Source organism: Rutidosis leptorrhynchoides, chromosome 5 (assembly GCF_046630445.1).
Source record: "Rutidosis leptorrhynchoides isolate AG116_Rl617_1_P2 chromosome 5, CSIRO_AGI_Rlap_v1, whole genome shotgun sequence".
NCBI lineage: Eukaryota > Viridiplantae > Streptophyta > Magnoliopsida > Asterales > Asteraceae > Rutidosis > Rutidosis leptorrhynchoides.
In genome coordinates, this window is record NC_092337.1 from 365,989,361 (window position 1) to 366,007,520 (window position 18,160).

At 40.6% G+C, this 18,160-nt stretch overlaps 1 pseudogene; it reads left to right on the plus strand.

Moving 5' to 3' along the window:
* Positions 1–208: 208 nt before the first annotated feature.
* Positions 209–18,160, plus strand: part of LOC139849715 (LEAF RUST 10 DISEASE-RESISTANCE LOCUS RECEPTOR-LIKE PROTEIN KINASE-like 2.1) — a 39,588-nt pseudogene continuing 21,636 nt past the window's right edge.

Genomic DNA, 18,160 nt, shown 5'->3' on the forward strand with positions numbered 1-18,160 from the left:
CGGGTTTAGATTGCTCGGTAATTTTACTCGACATGTGGTTGTTTCGAAATAGGGAACAACTTTGAATACACAAGCTTGTAACCCACGGATGAACCGCACACTAGAGCCTTATTGGGGCTAAAACCAATAACGAGAGCCTTTTTGGTATCATTGGAATTAACAGTATACTCCACCCCATGATGTTACACATACAGAGCAGGCTGAGGACATGAATCAGGAAATCCCACCTCATTCTAACCCATCTTCTCCCGCTGCTACTGAACAAAATCTCCATTTGACCAACCTTATGAACTCACCAGTTCATATTGAGAATACCACCATACTTAAAACCCTAGATTCTACAGCACTTGTGAATTCACCTCAAAAATTCAGTAGGAAAAGTGCTGCACGTACTATTCCAACACCTCTGCTAGAGGTTGGTGAGAAGAGTGCTTTAACCCAGCCTGAACCTGATAGGATAGTAAACTTGGATACCCTCATTACAGTCACTGAAGAAACCCACTCAGTTGACTTATTTGAAGAAGTTCCAATCCTGGACTCAAATAAATAAATCCAATAACCTACTGCAATGACCAAGCCAACTGCTACCCCAGACTTAAGTCTGCCACTACTCACTCCAAATATTCCATCCTTACACTTACTTGCACAGGCTGCCAATATCACACTCATGCCACAGGGTGAGATACAGACCTCAAAATCTTCTATATCTAAGGATCAGCTTTCTTTACAACAGGAAGGCTGTGAGGACATACCAACCCTACCCTTATCTTCTGGCACTACTTCTCAGACTGAGGCACCAGTCACCATGGTTGGCCTACATCAGGCTTTGACCAAGTTGACTAAGGAGTTTTGATGACAAGCTCTCTGGTGTGCACTCTAAGATTAATAATTGTAACAACCCCAATCCGTTTAACCAAAAACGGAGCACATTTTTTTTCCTATAAGTTAGGTCCCATTAATACAATACATTTTCAACTCTGCTTTAATCAAAACATAACATCGTAATGATACGTTTAACAATTTATCATGACCCTTGGTACACAAATTACACTTTACAAAATCATTTGTAATAATGACCCGAACACAAGAAATACTGGTTAGTACACAATAACCCAACCCGATACCAAGAGCATAATCCCGGGGACTACCAAATCTCCAATCCGAGTCCAAAACTCCAAAAGCTACCCCCATCGAGCCCAAGCGCTCCTACGTATCTAGTCTAACGACTAGCTAGCATCATAACACGATACCTGTAAAAAGGTAAACAACGAGAGGGGTAAGCATAAAGCTTAGTGAATGCAATAATTATACATATACATATATAATGTACCTACTTGCATACACTTACTCACATACCGCATACATGCTAGCAACATAATTAGCAAACCATCTCAAGTATCAAGCTAAAAACCTCCAATATCGCAAGCAAGCATAACCAATAGCATATACTCAAACAATATAATATGCTACACTACAACACATACACAATACCATATGGTTAACCATAAACGCTATGGTGCTACCGGCTCGTGGTTCACACCATACGTAATGCTATGACGCTACCGGCTCCTTGGTTCACGCCACTACGCATTTGAGTCATACTCTTTTATAGTGCTACCGGCTCGTGGTTCACACTTTGATGCTACCGGCTTGTGGTTCACATCTTAGTTTATAGTGCTACCGGCTCGTGGTTCACACTCGATGCTACCGGCTCGTGGTTCACATCATGACACTCGTCACACACATGTTATGGCACTACCGGCTCGATGGTTCATACCATAACATTCACAAATAAATACGCCATATACACATACGTATAATTACTCCACTCACCTCGAGATGTCCGCACAAGTCATGTATGTAACTCGCCTCAAAACGCAACCGAGCAAACCCTTACCTATAATACACATATAGGTACAATACACATAAATAACAATTCTCTAAAAGAGAACTCAACACTCACATCCCTTAGTCGAGGGATCTCACCTTGCTCGTTTGACCCGCCCATTTATCTCCTAATGAGCTCAATCCGATTACCACTTCGGGTGATAATTCAAACCCACACTAATATGTACAAGTTAACCCAAATTGCACTTTACACTAATTAGACCAACCTAGGTCCCGAAACTAGATTAATACTTAAGTAGTGATCATTTCAAATACCATATACACCAACACCCCAACACGAGCAATACTGACCCATATTGCATTTGACTACCTTTGACTTATGTTAAAATATCACTTCAACCCAAAATTACTTCTCGCGAGTAATTACCTTCAAAAACATCATTTAATACTTAACAAAAGTGTTTAACGTCCATTTAATCCAAAATTAGTGTCATTACCAAATTCGACCTAATCAAAGTCAATCCATTTTGACCAAAGTCTCAAAAATGCCCAAAATCACTAACGACTAGTGATTATACTTCCAAAACACCAATTAATACTTAAATCAAGTATTTACATACTTGATTCACCAAAACTTGACTCAAATCTTAGTTTGACACTAAATCAAAGTCAACAACCATTTTTGACCAACTAACATGTTCTTATGAACATCTATACACTAACACATTTATAAACTAGTGATTTACATCCAAAACCATGACCAAAATCGTCATCAAACCCTAACCCACCAATAACGGGTCAAAACCCAACTACTAACCACAACAAACCCATTTCACAACCATTAAAGGGTTTCTAACAAAATCAAGCTCAAACCCTAATTTGAATATCAAAATTGAATAATGAATTTTGGAGTTAGAACTTACCACTACTACCAAAATGTAGCCGTGAACGAGGTGAACAACATTAACTCTCGCGACTTGACCCGATTCACCATTCTTCTTCCTCAATCAAAGCTTTCTCCCTCTAAAACTCTCCTCTCTTTCTAAGATGTTTGGTGGGAGAGAAATGAGTGATAAATGAGTTGAGGATAAGCTTGATTCAGTTTTGAGGCTAAAAACCCGTCCACAAAGTGAAAAGACCAAAACACCCCAAAAGATACCCTTAAAAAGGGGTCAATTTAGTCAGTTCAGCGACTTTGTAGCGTATCGCGACGACCTGTCTCGTTTCGCGACAACCAGGATGCGACAACACCAACCCAAACGCGATAAAGTGGTCAGGTGGGGGATTTCCAAGCCATCGCGTTTCAACCTATTCTGTCGCGTTTCGCGATGAGCCAAAACGCGATACACGTGCTTCAAACGCGACACTTTCAGCTCTTCAACCGAATTTCAGTTTTCAGCTTCAATTTAAAAGTTCAGGGACTGAGGTTGACAGATTCTGATTCTGATGTAAATTCTGAAAATGCATAAGTGTGAGGTTCACCTTTAGTGGCACTTTCTGATGCACACATTTACTGGCACTTTCAGGGACATTTTCTGATGCACAAAAAATTCAGGATCTTACAACTCTCCCCCACTTAAACTGGATCACGTCCTCGTGATCTCCGTCACTTAACCAATCAGACCCACACTCTATGGTCCTCCGACACACATCCACATTCGACGTTCATAACAATTTTCCATTAACCCGAATATCTCACCACACGCTAATAATCAATGGCGTGCATTACCGCAACAAACGGTATCTTATACGCTCGACGCCCAAAATACACACTTAGAAAATACGAAAAACACCATATATTCCTTCAAATTCTCTCGGCTATAACTCATAAAAAGCTACATCCATAATTATATCATCCAACGTGATCTACTAGGTCCACTACGCCGTGAACCAAGTCTTGCATTAATCCAAATCGAGAAGGATTCATGCCTCATTAAAACTTCGTACTTCATCGGTTCATAAACACATCACTCAACCGGTCAATCACGAATGTTCTCCGAATCAAGAACCAACTTCCTTGTCTCCACCACCGGGTCATTCCTTCAACAAGGAAAATTCAGTATCACTAAATAATCACACTAAGGACACAAATTTTCCGATCAATCAATCTGCACATGACCATCAGTCTCTGGATTAATCCAGGATGGACAATAATAAACCACGAACTAGGCAAAGCATCAACACTCGGCACAGGGTTTCTCCTCCAAACCCTACAATACAATCACACAAGACGGCCCCCTAGTACTATCATGGAAACTATTCGTGTACTAGAATTTCGTCAACAGCGAATTATCATCACAAAAAATTCGCAATTTGTCACACGACCCACAAAATATTCACCAACGCCGGACGAATCCTCCTACCTAGACCGTCCATTAAGGATGGCCTCGACATTTCATGCAACCAAAGGGTCGCATCACTAGGGAACACACTCTCGCAAACAAACAACAACTGCGCGTCTCTATGTGAGGCATTCAGAACCGACACTCACCGCCTCACAATCATTCATAAAGTGGAATAATCCACTGACAATTTCCATGAACACGTTTCCCGATAAGGAAAAATACAACAACCACCACGATAGCGAACTCGTACTCACTCAACAGTACTACCCGAGTTCCACACCAACTTAAATTACATCACGAGAGCACTCGCATTGACAGTTACATATGCTCACTTCCGTGATCTTAGACTTCACACTCGGTCTTATACCGCACTTTGGTGCTACACGACCACCTTACATATGAAGACTTACACTTCCTTCGTTCCCATCATCACAATCTTCCACCATAACATTCTGGAATCGTAACTCATAATCGTAATGAACGATCTCGAGTCGACATCAACAACCCATCACTCTTCCTCGTTAGGGACTCTGAATACCTATTGAGGCTAGCACGGTATACTCCGACATTTCACTATACATAACACCACTGGAGTTTTCCTCGGGCGGCAGTAAAACTCCCCCACTTAGGATTCATCTCCCCATTCTCACCGCCAAGATGATAACATCCCGCGGAACTGCCATTCCATAACACACATGATCATTCTTAACACTGATTATAAACACCGAATCACCGCAAACTCACCATAGGCTCTCAGAGCCGACATGCACAATCACTCGAGGCGTCTACACGCAACGACATCGCACCTTCAAACCACAAGTCATAATCGACTGCCTTAATTGTTCGCAAAGAGAACTCCACCAAAGTCCCACATACGTCTCTATGCCTAAGCATATATCACCTCGATAATTCAGTCGTGCATCTCGGTCGAGATCACCCGACCTTCCACTCAACGAACCTTTACCAACAATCGCTCACTCTCATGGAGAAGAGTGACCAATCTGACACAATAATTGCATCGATCGTAATATCAACACTTCATCATAACCCTCGACCTAATCGACCATTAAGTCCATCACCGGCTCACCGGCCATCCTTACTCGTCTATCACATAAGAGCAACAAGATTCGCTCATCCCTTACTTCATAAGAAGTATTTCTGCAATACTCTTAAACTTTGACTTTCGCAACTGTCGAATTACTATCACACGTCGATCACTATTGAAATCTCCGTTGCTTCCAAGGGCATCTCACGGTCACCCTAAGCATAAAGTGATCACACCACCACCGGAGTTGAACATCACACTTTGCAGGTATAAAGGGGCACCTGACGCAGTGTCATGCAGACTCCCACTACAATCTACCGAAATTTAGAAACTCGATCTTTGGGTTCCATACACCCGATGTCGCCCATCACTCCACAATAATGATCCGCAGTCATACCTACCCGACAAACCTTACGGTTTATTGTCTTCTCGAAAGTTCCTAGCGATCACATTCTACACACACCACAAGGCCAAAACAACATAGCCTAACGAAACCTTTCATCCAATCACTAAGGAGATGCTTGGAAACACCAAGTCTTACATCCTTTCTACACCTCGATAAAACCACTACTACAAGGGGTATTCCATTAGGAATGTTGCCCTATAATCAACAACACACTAACGCAGTCAACATTATACGGGTCTCACTCCCATGAGTTTAACAACCCGAAGACTCCTTGATTTCCCCAATTCCAAGGCGACTCACAATAAGAATCCTAACACGATTCTCTAACCACACACTCTACCGAGTGTAACTCAAAACTATAATCATTAGACTTATTGCATTCCATTACGGAATTCAAGTCTTCGCCGCACACGCGCACACGTAAATCGGTCATCCTAGTTACGATGGGTAACTAAAACCAATAACAATCTCAACAGTGCACCCACTACTTAGGGTGACTAAGCACGCGCCAAACTCGTGAGTTGGCCCGCTCACTGAACTAACCGAATCCATTGTACACTTCCCGACTCACAAGGAACCTGATGTGACAACAAGCACATCACTCGAGACTACTATACCCTAAGAACCAATAAAATATTCCTAATTCGTCCCGTTCTACCCCAACCATGCCACGTTTCCTCCGTTCGGTACTTGTCATGTCATGTTTAGTGTCAAGATACACTTTCGTAATAATGGTGATCGGTCATTATTACAAATGCGTACCTTACCATTTCCACATGGTCACGCAAAGTACTTTACTCGGACTGACGCAACATTCACACAAGATAACACGCGATAACTCCCAGTGCCCGAATGACCAAAGTCCTTACCGCGAACTTGATCACTCAAAACTGCCAAACATCTGAATCTCTCCAATAGATTCGTCTCTAGGACACCACACCAATAGATACCTGTATATATACACCTATATACAATATAATAATAAATACACAAGTACACCGCAACAACAAGTCAACCTACAACCTAGGTGACTATCACTAAAACAACGTCCAGGTTCGCCTACTTACATTAGGCACTAGCAATTTAAGGCACTAATTTACACACGAAACAAGGCCCCACATAATCACGCTTTGGACAATCACAAGTCCTAGTTAGTCACCTACTCTAAGGCACTAACAAATCGCAAACCGACCCGTATTCCTACAAGTCCCGCAAATAACGCACAACCGTCAATAAGTCTAAGACTAGGCACCTATTCCAAGGTCACCTAATTCCCTTAGACTACGCTCTGATACCACTTGTAACAACCCCAATCCGTTTAACCAAAAACGGAGCACATTTTTCTTTTTTATAAGTTAGGTCCCATTAATACAATACATTTTCAACTCTGTTTTAATCAAAACATAACATCGTAATGATACGTTTAACAATTTATCATGACCCTTGGTACACAAATTACACTTTACAAAATCATTTGTAATAATGACCCGAACACAAGAAATACGGGTTAGTACACAATAACCCAACCCGATACCAAGAGCATAATCCCGGAGACTACCAAATCCCCAATCCGCGTCCAAAACTCCAAAAGCTACCCCATCGAGCCCAAGCGCTCCTACGCATCTAGTCTAACGACTAGCTAGCATCATAACACGATACCTGTAAAAAGGTAAATAACGAGAGGGGTAAGCATAAAGCTTAGTGAATGCAATAATTATACATATACATATATAATGTACCTACTTGCATACACTTACTCACATACCGCATACATGCTAGCAACATAATTAGCAAACCATCTCAAGTATCAAGCTAAAAACCTCCAATATCGCAAGCCAGCATAACCAATAGCATATACTCAAACAATATAATATGCTACACTACAACACATACACAATACCATATGGTTAACCATAAACGCTATGGTGCTACCGGCTCGTGGTTCACACCATACATAATGCTATGACGCTACCGGCTCCTTGGTTCACGCCACTACGCATTTGAGTCATACTCTTTTATAGTGCTACCGGCTCGTGGTTCACACTTTGATGCTACCGGCTTGTGGTTCACATCTTAGTTTATAGTGCTACCGGCTCGTGGTTCACACTCGATGCTACCGGCTCGTGGTTCACATCATGACACTCGTCACACACATGTTATGGCACTACCGGCTCGATGGTTCATACCATAACATTCACAAATAAATACGCCATATACACATACGTATAATTACTCCACTCACCTCGAGATGTCCGCACAAGTCATGTATGTAACTCGCCTCCAAACGCAACCGAGCAAACCCTTACCTATAATACACATATAGGTACAATACACATAAATAACAATTCTCTAAAAGAGAACTCAACACTCACATCCCTTAGTCGAGGGATCTCACCTTGCTCGTTTGACCCGCCCATTTATCTCCTAATGAGCTCAATCCGATTACCACTTCGGGTGATAATTCAAACCCACACTAATATGTACAAGTTAACCCAAATTGCACTTTACACTAATTAGACCAACCTAGGTCCCGAAACTAGATTAATACTTAAGTAGTGATCATTTCAAATACCATATACACCAACACCCCAACACGAGCAATATTGACCCATATTGCATTTGACTACCTTTGACTTATGTTAAAATATCACTTCAACCCAAAATTACTTCTCGCGAGTAATTACCTTCAAAAACATCATTTAATACTTAACAAAAGTGTTTAACGTCCATTTAATCCAAAATTAGTGTCATTACCAAATTCGACCTAATCAAAGTCAATCCATTTTGACCAAAGTCTCAAAAATGCCCAAAATCACTAACGACTAGTGATTATACTTCCAAAACACCAATTAATACTTAAATCAAGTATTTACATACTTGATTCACCAAAACTTGACTCAAATCTTAGTTTGACACTAAATCAAAGTCAACAACCATTTTTGACCAACTAACATGTTCTTATGAACATCTATACACTAACACATTTATAAACTAGTGATTTACATCCAAAACCATGACCAAAATCGTCATCAAACCCTAACCCACCAATAACGGGTCAAAACCCAACTACTAACCACAACAAACCCATTTCACAACCATTAAAGGGTTTCTAACAAAATCAAGCTCAAACCCTAATTTGAATATCAAAATTGAATAATGAATTTTGGAGTTAGAACTTACCACTACTACCAAAATGTAGCCGTGAACGAGGTGAACAACATTAACTCTCGCGACTTGACCCGATTCACCATTCTTCTTCCTCAATCAAAGCTTTCTCCCTCTAAAACTCTCCTCTCTTTCTAAGATGTTTGGTGGGAGAGAAATGAGTGATAAATGAGTTGAGGATAAGCTTGATTCAGTTTTGAGGCTAAAAACCCGTCCACAAAGTGAAAAGACCAAAACACCCCAAAAGATACCCTTAAAAAGGGGTCAATTTAGTCAGTTCAGCGACTTTGTAGCGTATCGCGACGATCTGTCTCGTTTCGCGACAACCAGGATGCGACAACACCAACCCAAACGCGATAAAGTGGTCAGGTGGGGGATTTCCAAGCCATCGCGTTTCAACCTATTCTGTCGCGTTTCGCGATGAGCCAAAACGCGATACACGTGCTTCAAACGCGACACTTTCAGCTCTTCAACCGAATTTCAGTTTTCAGCTTCAATTTAAAAGTTCAGGGACTGAGGTTGACAGATTCTGATTCTGATGTAAATTCTGAAAATGCATAAGTGTGAGGTTCACCTTTAGTGGCACTTTCTGATGCACACATTTACTGGCACTTTCAGGGACATTTTCTGATGCACAAAAAATTCAGGATCTTACAACTCTCCCCCACTTAAACTGGATCACGTCCTCGTGATCTCCGTTACTTAACCAATCAGACCCACACTCTATGGTCCTTCGACACACATCCACATTCGACGTTCATAACAATTTTCCATTAACCCGAATATCTCACCACACGCTAATAATCAATGGCGTGCATTACCGCAACAAACGGTATCTTATACGCTCGACGCCCGAAATACACACTTAGAAAATACGAAAAACACCATATATTCCTTCAAATTCTCTCGGCTATAACTCATAAAAAGCTACATCCATAATTATATCACCCAACGTGATATACTAGGTCCACTACGCCGTGAACCAAGTCTTGCATTAATCCAAATCGAGAAGGATTCATGCCTCATTAAAACTTCGTACTTCATCGGTTCATAAACACATCACTCAACCGGTCAATCACGAATGTTCTCCGAATCAAGAACCAACTTCCTCGTCTCCATCACCGGGTCATTCCTTTAACAAGGAAAATTCAGTATCACTAAATAATCACACTAAGGACACAAATTTTCCGATCAATCAATCTGCACATGACCATCAGTCTCTGGATTAATCCAGGATGGACAATAATAAACCACGAACTAGGCAAAGCATCAACACTCGGCACATGGTTTCTCCTCCAAACCCTACAACACAATCACACAAGACGGCCCCCTAGTACTATCATGGAAATTATTCGTGTACTAGAATTTCGTCAACAGCGAATTATCATCACAACAAATTCGCAATTCGTCACACGACCCACAAAATATTCACCAACGCCGGACGAATCCTCCTTCCTAGACCGTCCATTAAGGATGGCCTCGACATTTCATTCAACCAAAGGGTCGCATCACTAGGGAACACACTCTCGCAAACAAACAACAACTGCGCGTCTCTATGTGAGGCATTTAGAACCGACACTCACCGCCTCACAATCATTCATAAAGTGGAATAATCCACTGACAATTTCCATGAACACGTTTCCCGATAAGGAAAAATACAACAACCACCACGATATCGAACTCGTACTCACTCAACAGTACTACCCGAGTTCCACACCAACTTAAATTACATCACGAGAGCACTCGCATTGACAGTTACATTTGCTCACTTCCGTGATCTTAGACTTCACACTCGGTCTTATACCGCACTTTGGTGCTACACGACCACCTTACATATGAAGACTTACACTTCCTTCGTTCCCATCATCACAATCTTCCACCATAACATTCTGGAATCGTAACTCATAATCGTAATGAACGATCTCGAGTCGACATCAACAACCCATCACTCTTCCTCGTTAGGGACTCCGAATACCTATTGAGGCTAGCACGGTATACTCCGACATTTCACTATACATAACACCACTGGAGTTTTCCTCGGGCGGCAGTAAAACTCCCCCACTTAGGATTCATCTCCCCATTCTCACCGCCAAGATGATAACATCCCGCGGAACTGCCATTCCATAACACACATGATCATTCTTAACACTGATTATAAACACCGAATCACTGCAAACTCACCATAGGCTCTCAGAGCCGACATGCACAATCACTCGAGGCGTCTACACGCAACGACATCGCACCTTCAAACCACAAGTCACAATCGACTGCCTTAATTGTTCGCAAAGAGAACTCCACCAAAGTCCCACATACGTCTCTATGCCTAAGCATATGTCACCTCGATAATTCAGTCGTGCATCTCGGTCGAGATCACCCGACCTTCCACTCAACGAACCTTTACCAACAATCGCTCACTCTCATGGTGAAGAGTGACCAATCTGACACAATAATTGCATCGATCGTAATATCAACACTTCATCATAACCCTCGACCTAATCGACCATTAAGTCCATCACCGGCTCACCGGTCATCCTTACTCGTCTATCACATAAGAGCAACAAGATTCGCTCATCCCTTACTTCATAAGAAGTATTTCTGCAATACTCTTAAACTTTGACTTTCGCAACTGTCGAATTACTATCACACGTCGATCACTATTGAAATCTCCGTTGCTTCCAAGGGCATCTCACGGTCACCCTAAGCATAAAGTGATCACACCACCACCGGAGTTGAACATCACACTTTGCATGTATAAAGGGGCACCTGACGCAGTGTCATGCAGACTCCCACTACAATCTACCGAAATTTAGAAACTCGATCTTTGGGTTCCATACACCCGATGTCGCCCATCACTCCACAATAATGATCCGCAGTCATACCTACCCGACAAAACTTACGGTTTATTGTCTTCTCGAAAGTTCCTAGCGATCACATTCTACACACACCACAAGGCCAAAACAACATAGCCTAACGAAACCTTTCATCCAATCACTAAGGAGATGCTTGTAAACACCAAGTCTTACATCCTTTCTACACCTCGATAAAACCACTACTACAAGGGGTATTCCATTAGGAATGTTGCCCTATAATCAACAACACACTAACGCAGTCAACATTATACGGGTCTCACTCCCATGAGTTTAACAACCCGAAGACTCCTCGATTTCCCCAATTCCAAGGCGACTCACAACAAGAATCCTAACACGATTCTCTAACCACACACTCTACCGAGTGTAACTCAAAACTATAATCATTAGACTTATTGCATTCCATTACGGAATTCAAGTCTTCGCCGCACACGCGCACACGTAAATCGGTCATCCTAGTTACGATGGGTAACTAAAACCAATAACAATCTCAACAGTGCACCCACTACTTAGGGTGACTAAGCACGCGCCAAACTCGTGAGTTGGCCCGCTCACTGAACTAACCGAATCCATCGTACACTTCCCGACTCACAAGGAACCTGATGTGACAACAAGCACATCACTCGAGACTACTATACCCTAAGAACCAATAAAATATTCCTAATTCGTCCCGTTCTACCCCAACCATGCTACGTTTCCTCCGTTCGGTACTTGTCATGTCATGTTTAGTGTCAAGATACACTTTCGTAATAATGGTGATCGGTCATTATTACAAATGCGTACCTTACCATTTCCACATGGTCACGCAAAGTACTTTACTCGGACTGACGCAACATTCACACAAGATAACACGCGATAACTCCCAGTGCCCGAATGACCAAAGTCCTTACCGCGAACTTGATCACTCAAAACTGCCAAACATCTGAATCTCTCCAATAGATTCGTCTCTAGGACACCACACCAATAGATACCTGTATATATACACCTATATACAATATAATAATAAATACACAAGTACACCGCAACAACAAGTCAACCTACAACCTAGGTGACTATCACTAAAACAACGTCCAGGTTCGCCTACTTACATTAGGCACTAGCAATTTAAGGCACTAATTTAAACACGAAACAAGGCCCCACATAATCACGCTTTGGACAATCACAAGTCCTAGTTAGTCACCTACTCTAAGGCACTAACAAATCGCAAACCGACCCGTATTCCTACAAGTCCCGCAAATAACGCACAACCGTCAATAAGTCTAAGACTAGGCACCTATTCCAAGGTCACCTAATTCCCTTAGACTACGCTCTGATACCACTTGTAACAACCCCAATCCGTTTAACCAAAAACGGAGCACATTTTTCTTTTTTATAAGTTAGGTCCCATTAATACAATACATTTTCAACTCTGTTTTAATCAAAACATAATATCGTAATGATACGTTTAACAATTTATCATGACCCTTGGTACACAAATTACACTTTACAAAATCATTTGTAATAATGACCCGAACACAAGAAATACGGGTTAGTACACAATAACCCAACCCGATACCAAGAGCATAATCCCGGGGACTACCAAATCCCCAATCCGCGTCCAAAACTCCAAAAGCTACCCCATCGAGCCCAAGCGCTCCTACGCATCTAGTCTAACGACTAGCTAGCATCATAACACGATACATGTAAAAAGGTAAACAACGAGAGGGGTAAGCATAAAGCTTAGTGAATGCAATAATTATACATATAAATATATAATGTACCTACTTGCATACACTTACTCACATACCGCATACATGCTAGCAACATAATTAGCAAACCATCTCGAGTATCAAGCTAAAAACCTCCAATATCGCAAGCTAGCATAACCAATAGCATATACTCAAACAATATAATATGCTACACTACAACACATACACAATACCATATGGTTAACCATAAACGCTATGGTGCTACCGGCTCGTGGTTCACACCATACGTAATGCTATGACGCTACCGGCTCCTTGGTTCACGCCACTACGCATTTGAATCATACTCTTTTATAGTGCTACCGGCTCGTGGTTCACACTTTGATGCTACCGGCTCGTGGTTCACATCTTAGTTTATAGTGCTACCGGCTCGTGGTTCACACTCGATGCTACCGGCTCGTGGTTCACATCATGACACTCGTCACACACATGTTATGGCACTACCGGCTCGATGGTTCATACCATAACATTCACAAATAAATACGCCATATACACATACGTATAATTACTCCACTCACCTCGAGATGTCCGCACAAGTCATGTATGTAACTCGCCTCCAAACGCAACCGAGCAAACCCTTACCTATAATACACATATAGGTACAATACACATAAATAACAATTCTCTAAAAGAGAACTCAACACTCACATCCCTTAGTCGAGGGATCTCACCTTGCTCGTTTGACCCGCCCATTTATCTCCTAATGAGCTCAATCCGATTACCACTTCGGGTGATAATTCAAACCCACACTAATATGTACAAGTTAACCCAAATTGCACTTTACACTAATTAGACCAACCTAGGTCCCGAAACTAGATTAATACTTAAGTAGTGATCATTTCAAATACCATATACACCAACACCCCAACACGAGCAATATTGACCCATATTGCATTTGACTACCTTTGACTTATGTTAAAATATCACTTCAACCCAAAATTACTTCTCGCGAGTAATTACCTTCAAAAACATCATTTAATACTTAACAAAAGTGTTTAACGTCCATTTAATCCAAAATTAGTGTCATTACCAAATTCGACCCAATCAAAGTCAATCCATTTTGACCAAAGTCTCAAAAACGCCCAAAATCACTAACGACTAGTGATTATACTTCCAAAACACCAATTAACACTTAAATCAAGTATTTACATACTTGATTCACCAAAACTTGACTCAAATCTTAGTTTGACACTAAATCAAAGTCAACAACCATTTTAACCAACTAACATGTTCTTATGAACATCTATACACTAACACATTTATAAACTAGTGATTTACATCCAAAACCATGACCAAAATCGTCATCAAACCCTAACCCACCAATAACGGGTCAAAACCCAACTACTAACCACAACAAACCCATTTCACAACCATTAAAGGGTTTCTAACAAAATCAAGCTCAAACCCTAATTTGAATATCAAAATTGAATAATGAATTTCGGAGTTAGAACTTACCACTACTACCAAAATGTTGCCGTGAACGAGGTGAACAACATTAACTCTCGCGACTTGACCCGATTCACCCTTCTTCTTCCTCAATCAAAGCTTTCTCCCTCTAAAACTCTCCTCTCTCTCTCTAAGATGTTTGGTGGGAGAGAAATGAGTGATAAATGAGTTGAGGATAAGCTTGGATCAGTTTTGAGGCTAAAAACCCGTCCACAAAGTGAAAAGACCAAAACACCCCAAAAGATACCCTTAAAAAGGGGTCAATTTAGTCAGTTCAGCGACTTTGTAGCGTATCGCGACGACCTGTCGCGTTTCGCGACTACCAGGATGCGACAACACCAACCCAAACGCGATAAAGTGGTCAGGTGGGGGATTTCCAAGCCATCACGTTTCAACCTATTCTGTCGCGTTTCGCGATGAACCAAAACGCGATACGAGTGCTCCAAACGCGACACCTTCAGCTCTTCAACCGAATTTCAGTTTTCAGCTTCAATTTAAAAGTTCAGGGACTGAGGTTGACAGATTCTGATTCTGATGTAAATTCTGAAAATGCATAAGTGTGAGGTTCACCTTTAGTGGCACTTTCTGATGCACACATTTACTGGCACTTTCAGGGACATTTTCTGATGCACAAAAAATTCAGGATCTTACAATAATCTTAACTTTAATAATAATTTTGTTTCAAAAGATGAGCTGTTGGAGGTAAGGAGGTTGGTTGGGGATATGCAGGGGTTGACTAGTACAGGTGGTTCAGGGTCTGTAACAGAAATTAATCACAGGTTGGCTGAGCTGGAGAAAAGGATGATTGGTGTTGATGAACTGAGACAATGTTTTACTGGGTTTGCTTCTGATATTTGTTCCCTCAAAAATCAACAAACTGAAATTTGGAAGGTCATATCTTCTCTGCCTTTAGATGATGTCAAAAAGGGGGAGAAAAGAAAGAGGTCAGATGATGCAGGTACAGGTACTGCAGATGCAGGTTTTGCAAGTGTTGAGGGGGAGCAATCAAAGAGAGCTCAAATTGAGGGGGAGCATCAGGCTGAGGGGGAGAATATTGCTGATAGAGGTGTTAGTGATACTCAAATGGTGGTTGGTGTTGATACTCAGGTGGTTGTTGCTGGTGATACTCAAATAGGTGGTGTTGGTGATGTTCAGGAGAATACTGTTGTGGTTGCTGCTAGGCAAGGTGATCTAAGGGTCCAGATGAACAAAAGATTTAGGTTCAGAAGGTATGAAGGTGAAGTTGTCAAGGTTGAGGTTGATAAATCTGAATTTGAAGGTGTCACTCTATTGTTTACCATGACTCATTTGCTAGATAGGAGGTTAAGAGTTAAGTTGAATCAAATTGTGCGTTTGGATTTTTGTGAATGGAAGGGCATAGCTGTGTATATCAGAGAATATGCATGGGATCAAGCTGTTGTTGATGAAGTGTTGAAGAGAGTTTATATGCTGGTACATTTTAGTGTTTGAAGAAGGGTTTATAAGAAGGGTTTATATATAGGGAGGCCACCCAAGTTTCTTGTTTTGTGCTTTTAGGCCACACATATTTAAAAATGATTTTGTAGGTCACCCAAATTTATCTTTTCGTGTTTACAGGTCACCTATATTCGAATATGATTTTATAGGTAATCCAAGTTCGTGTATTTTTCCATCGGTACCAAATGTAGCTAAAATCTCATTAGAAAAATGTAAAAAATAACACAGATAACCAAGTTTTTCTTAATTAACCTTATTTTTATGACGATTAGTTCATACCAAATACACGAGTATTTGCTTCTTCTTTTTTTTTAATAAAGAGTTTTAGTCGGATTTGATATATATGTAACAACCTACGAATTTGAATGGCTTGTGAAGCATTTTAAAATATGTGTGGCCTACAAACATGAATAGTTAAACTTGGAAGGCCCACAAAATCATTTTCAAATATCGGTGACCTACAAACACAAAACAATAAACTTTGGTGGCCTCCCGATATATAATCTCTAAAAATAAAAGGGTTTTTTGTTTTTGGCCGTATAAAAAACAAAAGGAGAGTCGAAATAACCATCGGAAGGTTTTTTTTTTTTTTTTTTCACACAAGTTCTACCTTCTTGAATATTTAATGTTATGAATATTCTTGATGTGTTATTTTCCTTGGTTGTGTGACATGTTCTTCAAGTATGTCACATACATCATCCTGGCCATCATTAAAATAAAAGGGAAGGGGTGTTGGTGTTTTTGTTTCCTTTTGTTAATAGTTAGCGAAAGAGAAACATAAATAATTAATTGTTTTTGTTGAAAACAATTTAGACAACATTCAATTAAAGACGAGTATTTGGGTAATATTGGTGATTCAAGATCTAGCAGTCTCCGGTGTTTGCTTGACGTGCTCTGTGGACTATCTGTAGAGGTGTTCTATTTTGGACACTTGTTTCAATCTACTCATGACTATTGCTCGCTAAAGGTATATCTAAACTCCACTTTGTAAATTATTTATTTGATAATTATTAGTGGTGTAACTGGATCTTGCTGGGAACCGTTAATCGTGTGAATGTTTGATTGAAAGTTTTATATTAAAATAAAAATACGTTTATTTTTATCGTTCCGTTGCGTTTATAAAATTTAAAAGTACACACGATTTTCGATCACAAGAGTGCAACATAGTATTAATATAACAACACTTCCTTTTGATTTTTCACCGCTCACTTTAAATCTAAGTTTTCATTACAACTGCACGAACACTCAAAAACATCCCTGATTTCGCAACTGAAATACCGTGTTTACATGATGAACGAAATAATAAGTCGTCATGTGTTAATATTGAAAGTTCGGATACAGAGAATATTAATTGGACTGATTACTCATGTGAGGATCACGTGGTAACGAGTGTGTTCCGTGATCAGATGAACGGTCCTTTAGGTCTCTTAGGGGAATACGGTAGAGCGTTGAACAGAGGATTCGAGCTAGGGTGGTGGAGAACGGAGAGTAAAGATTGCGATAAGTGCGAAGAGAACAATGGGATGTGTGGTCATCATAATGTGACCGGGTTGGTGTGTTTTTGCCTTGACGGTACGACTAGCAAGGATCATTGCAAAGGTATCATCCTACCTTTTTATTCAGTGCAACTCTTAATTAGTTATTCTGAATATATGATGTTAACGACTCATAAGTTATCAATAAAGAAATACGTTAAAGTTGTTTGGATTATTACTCCAAAACTCACAATCACAATCACATTCCTTTTTCTTTTTGTTTTTTCATTTTTTTTTGTTGGACATCAGTTTGGGATTACCCATATGACTTAATCACCTACG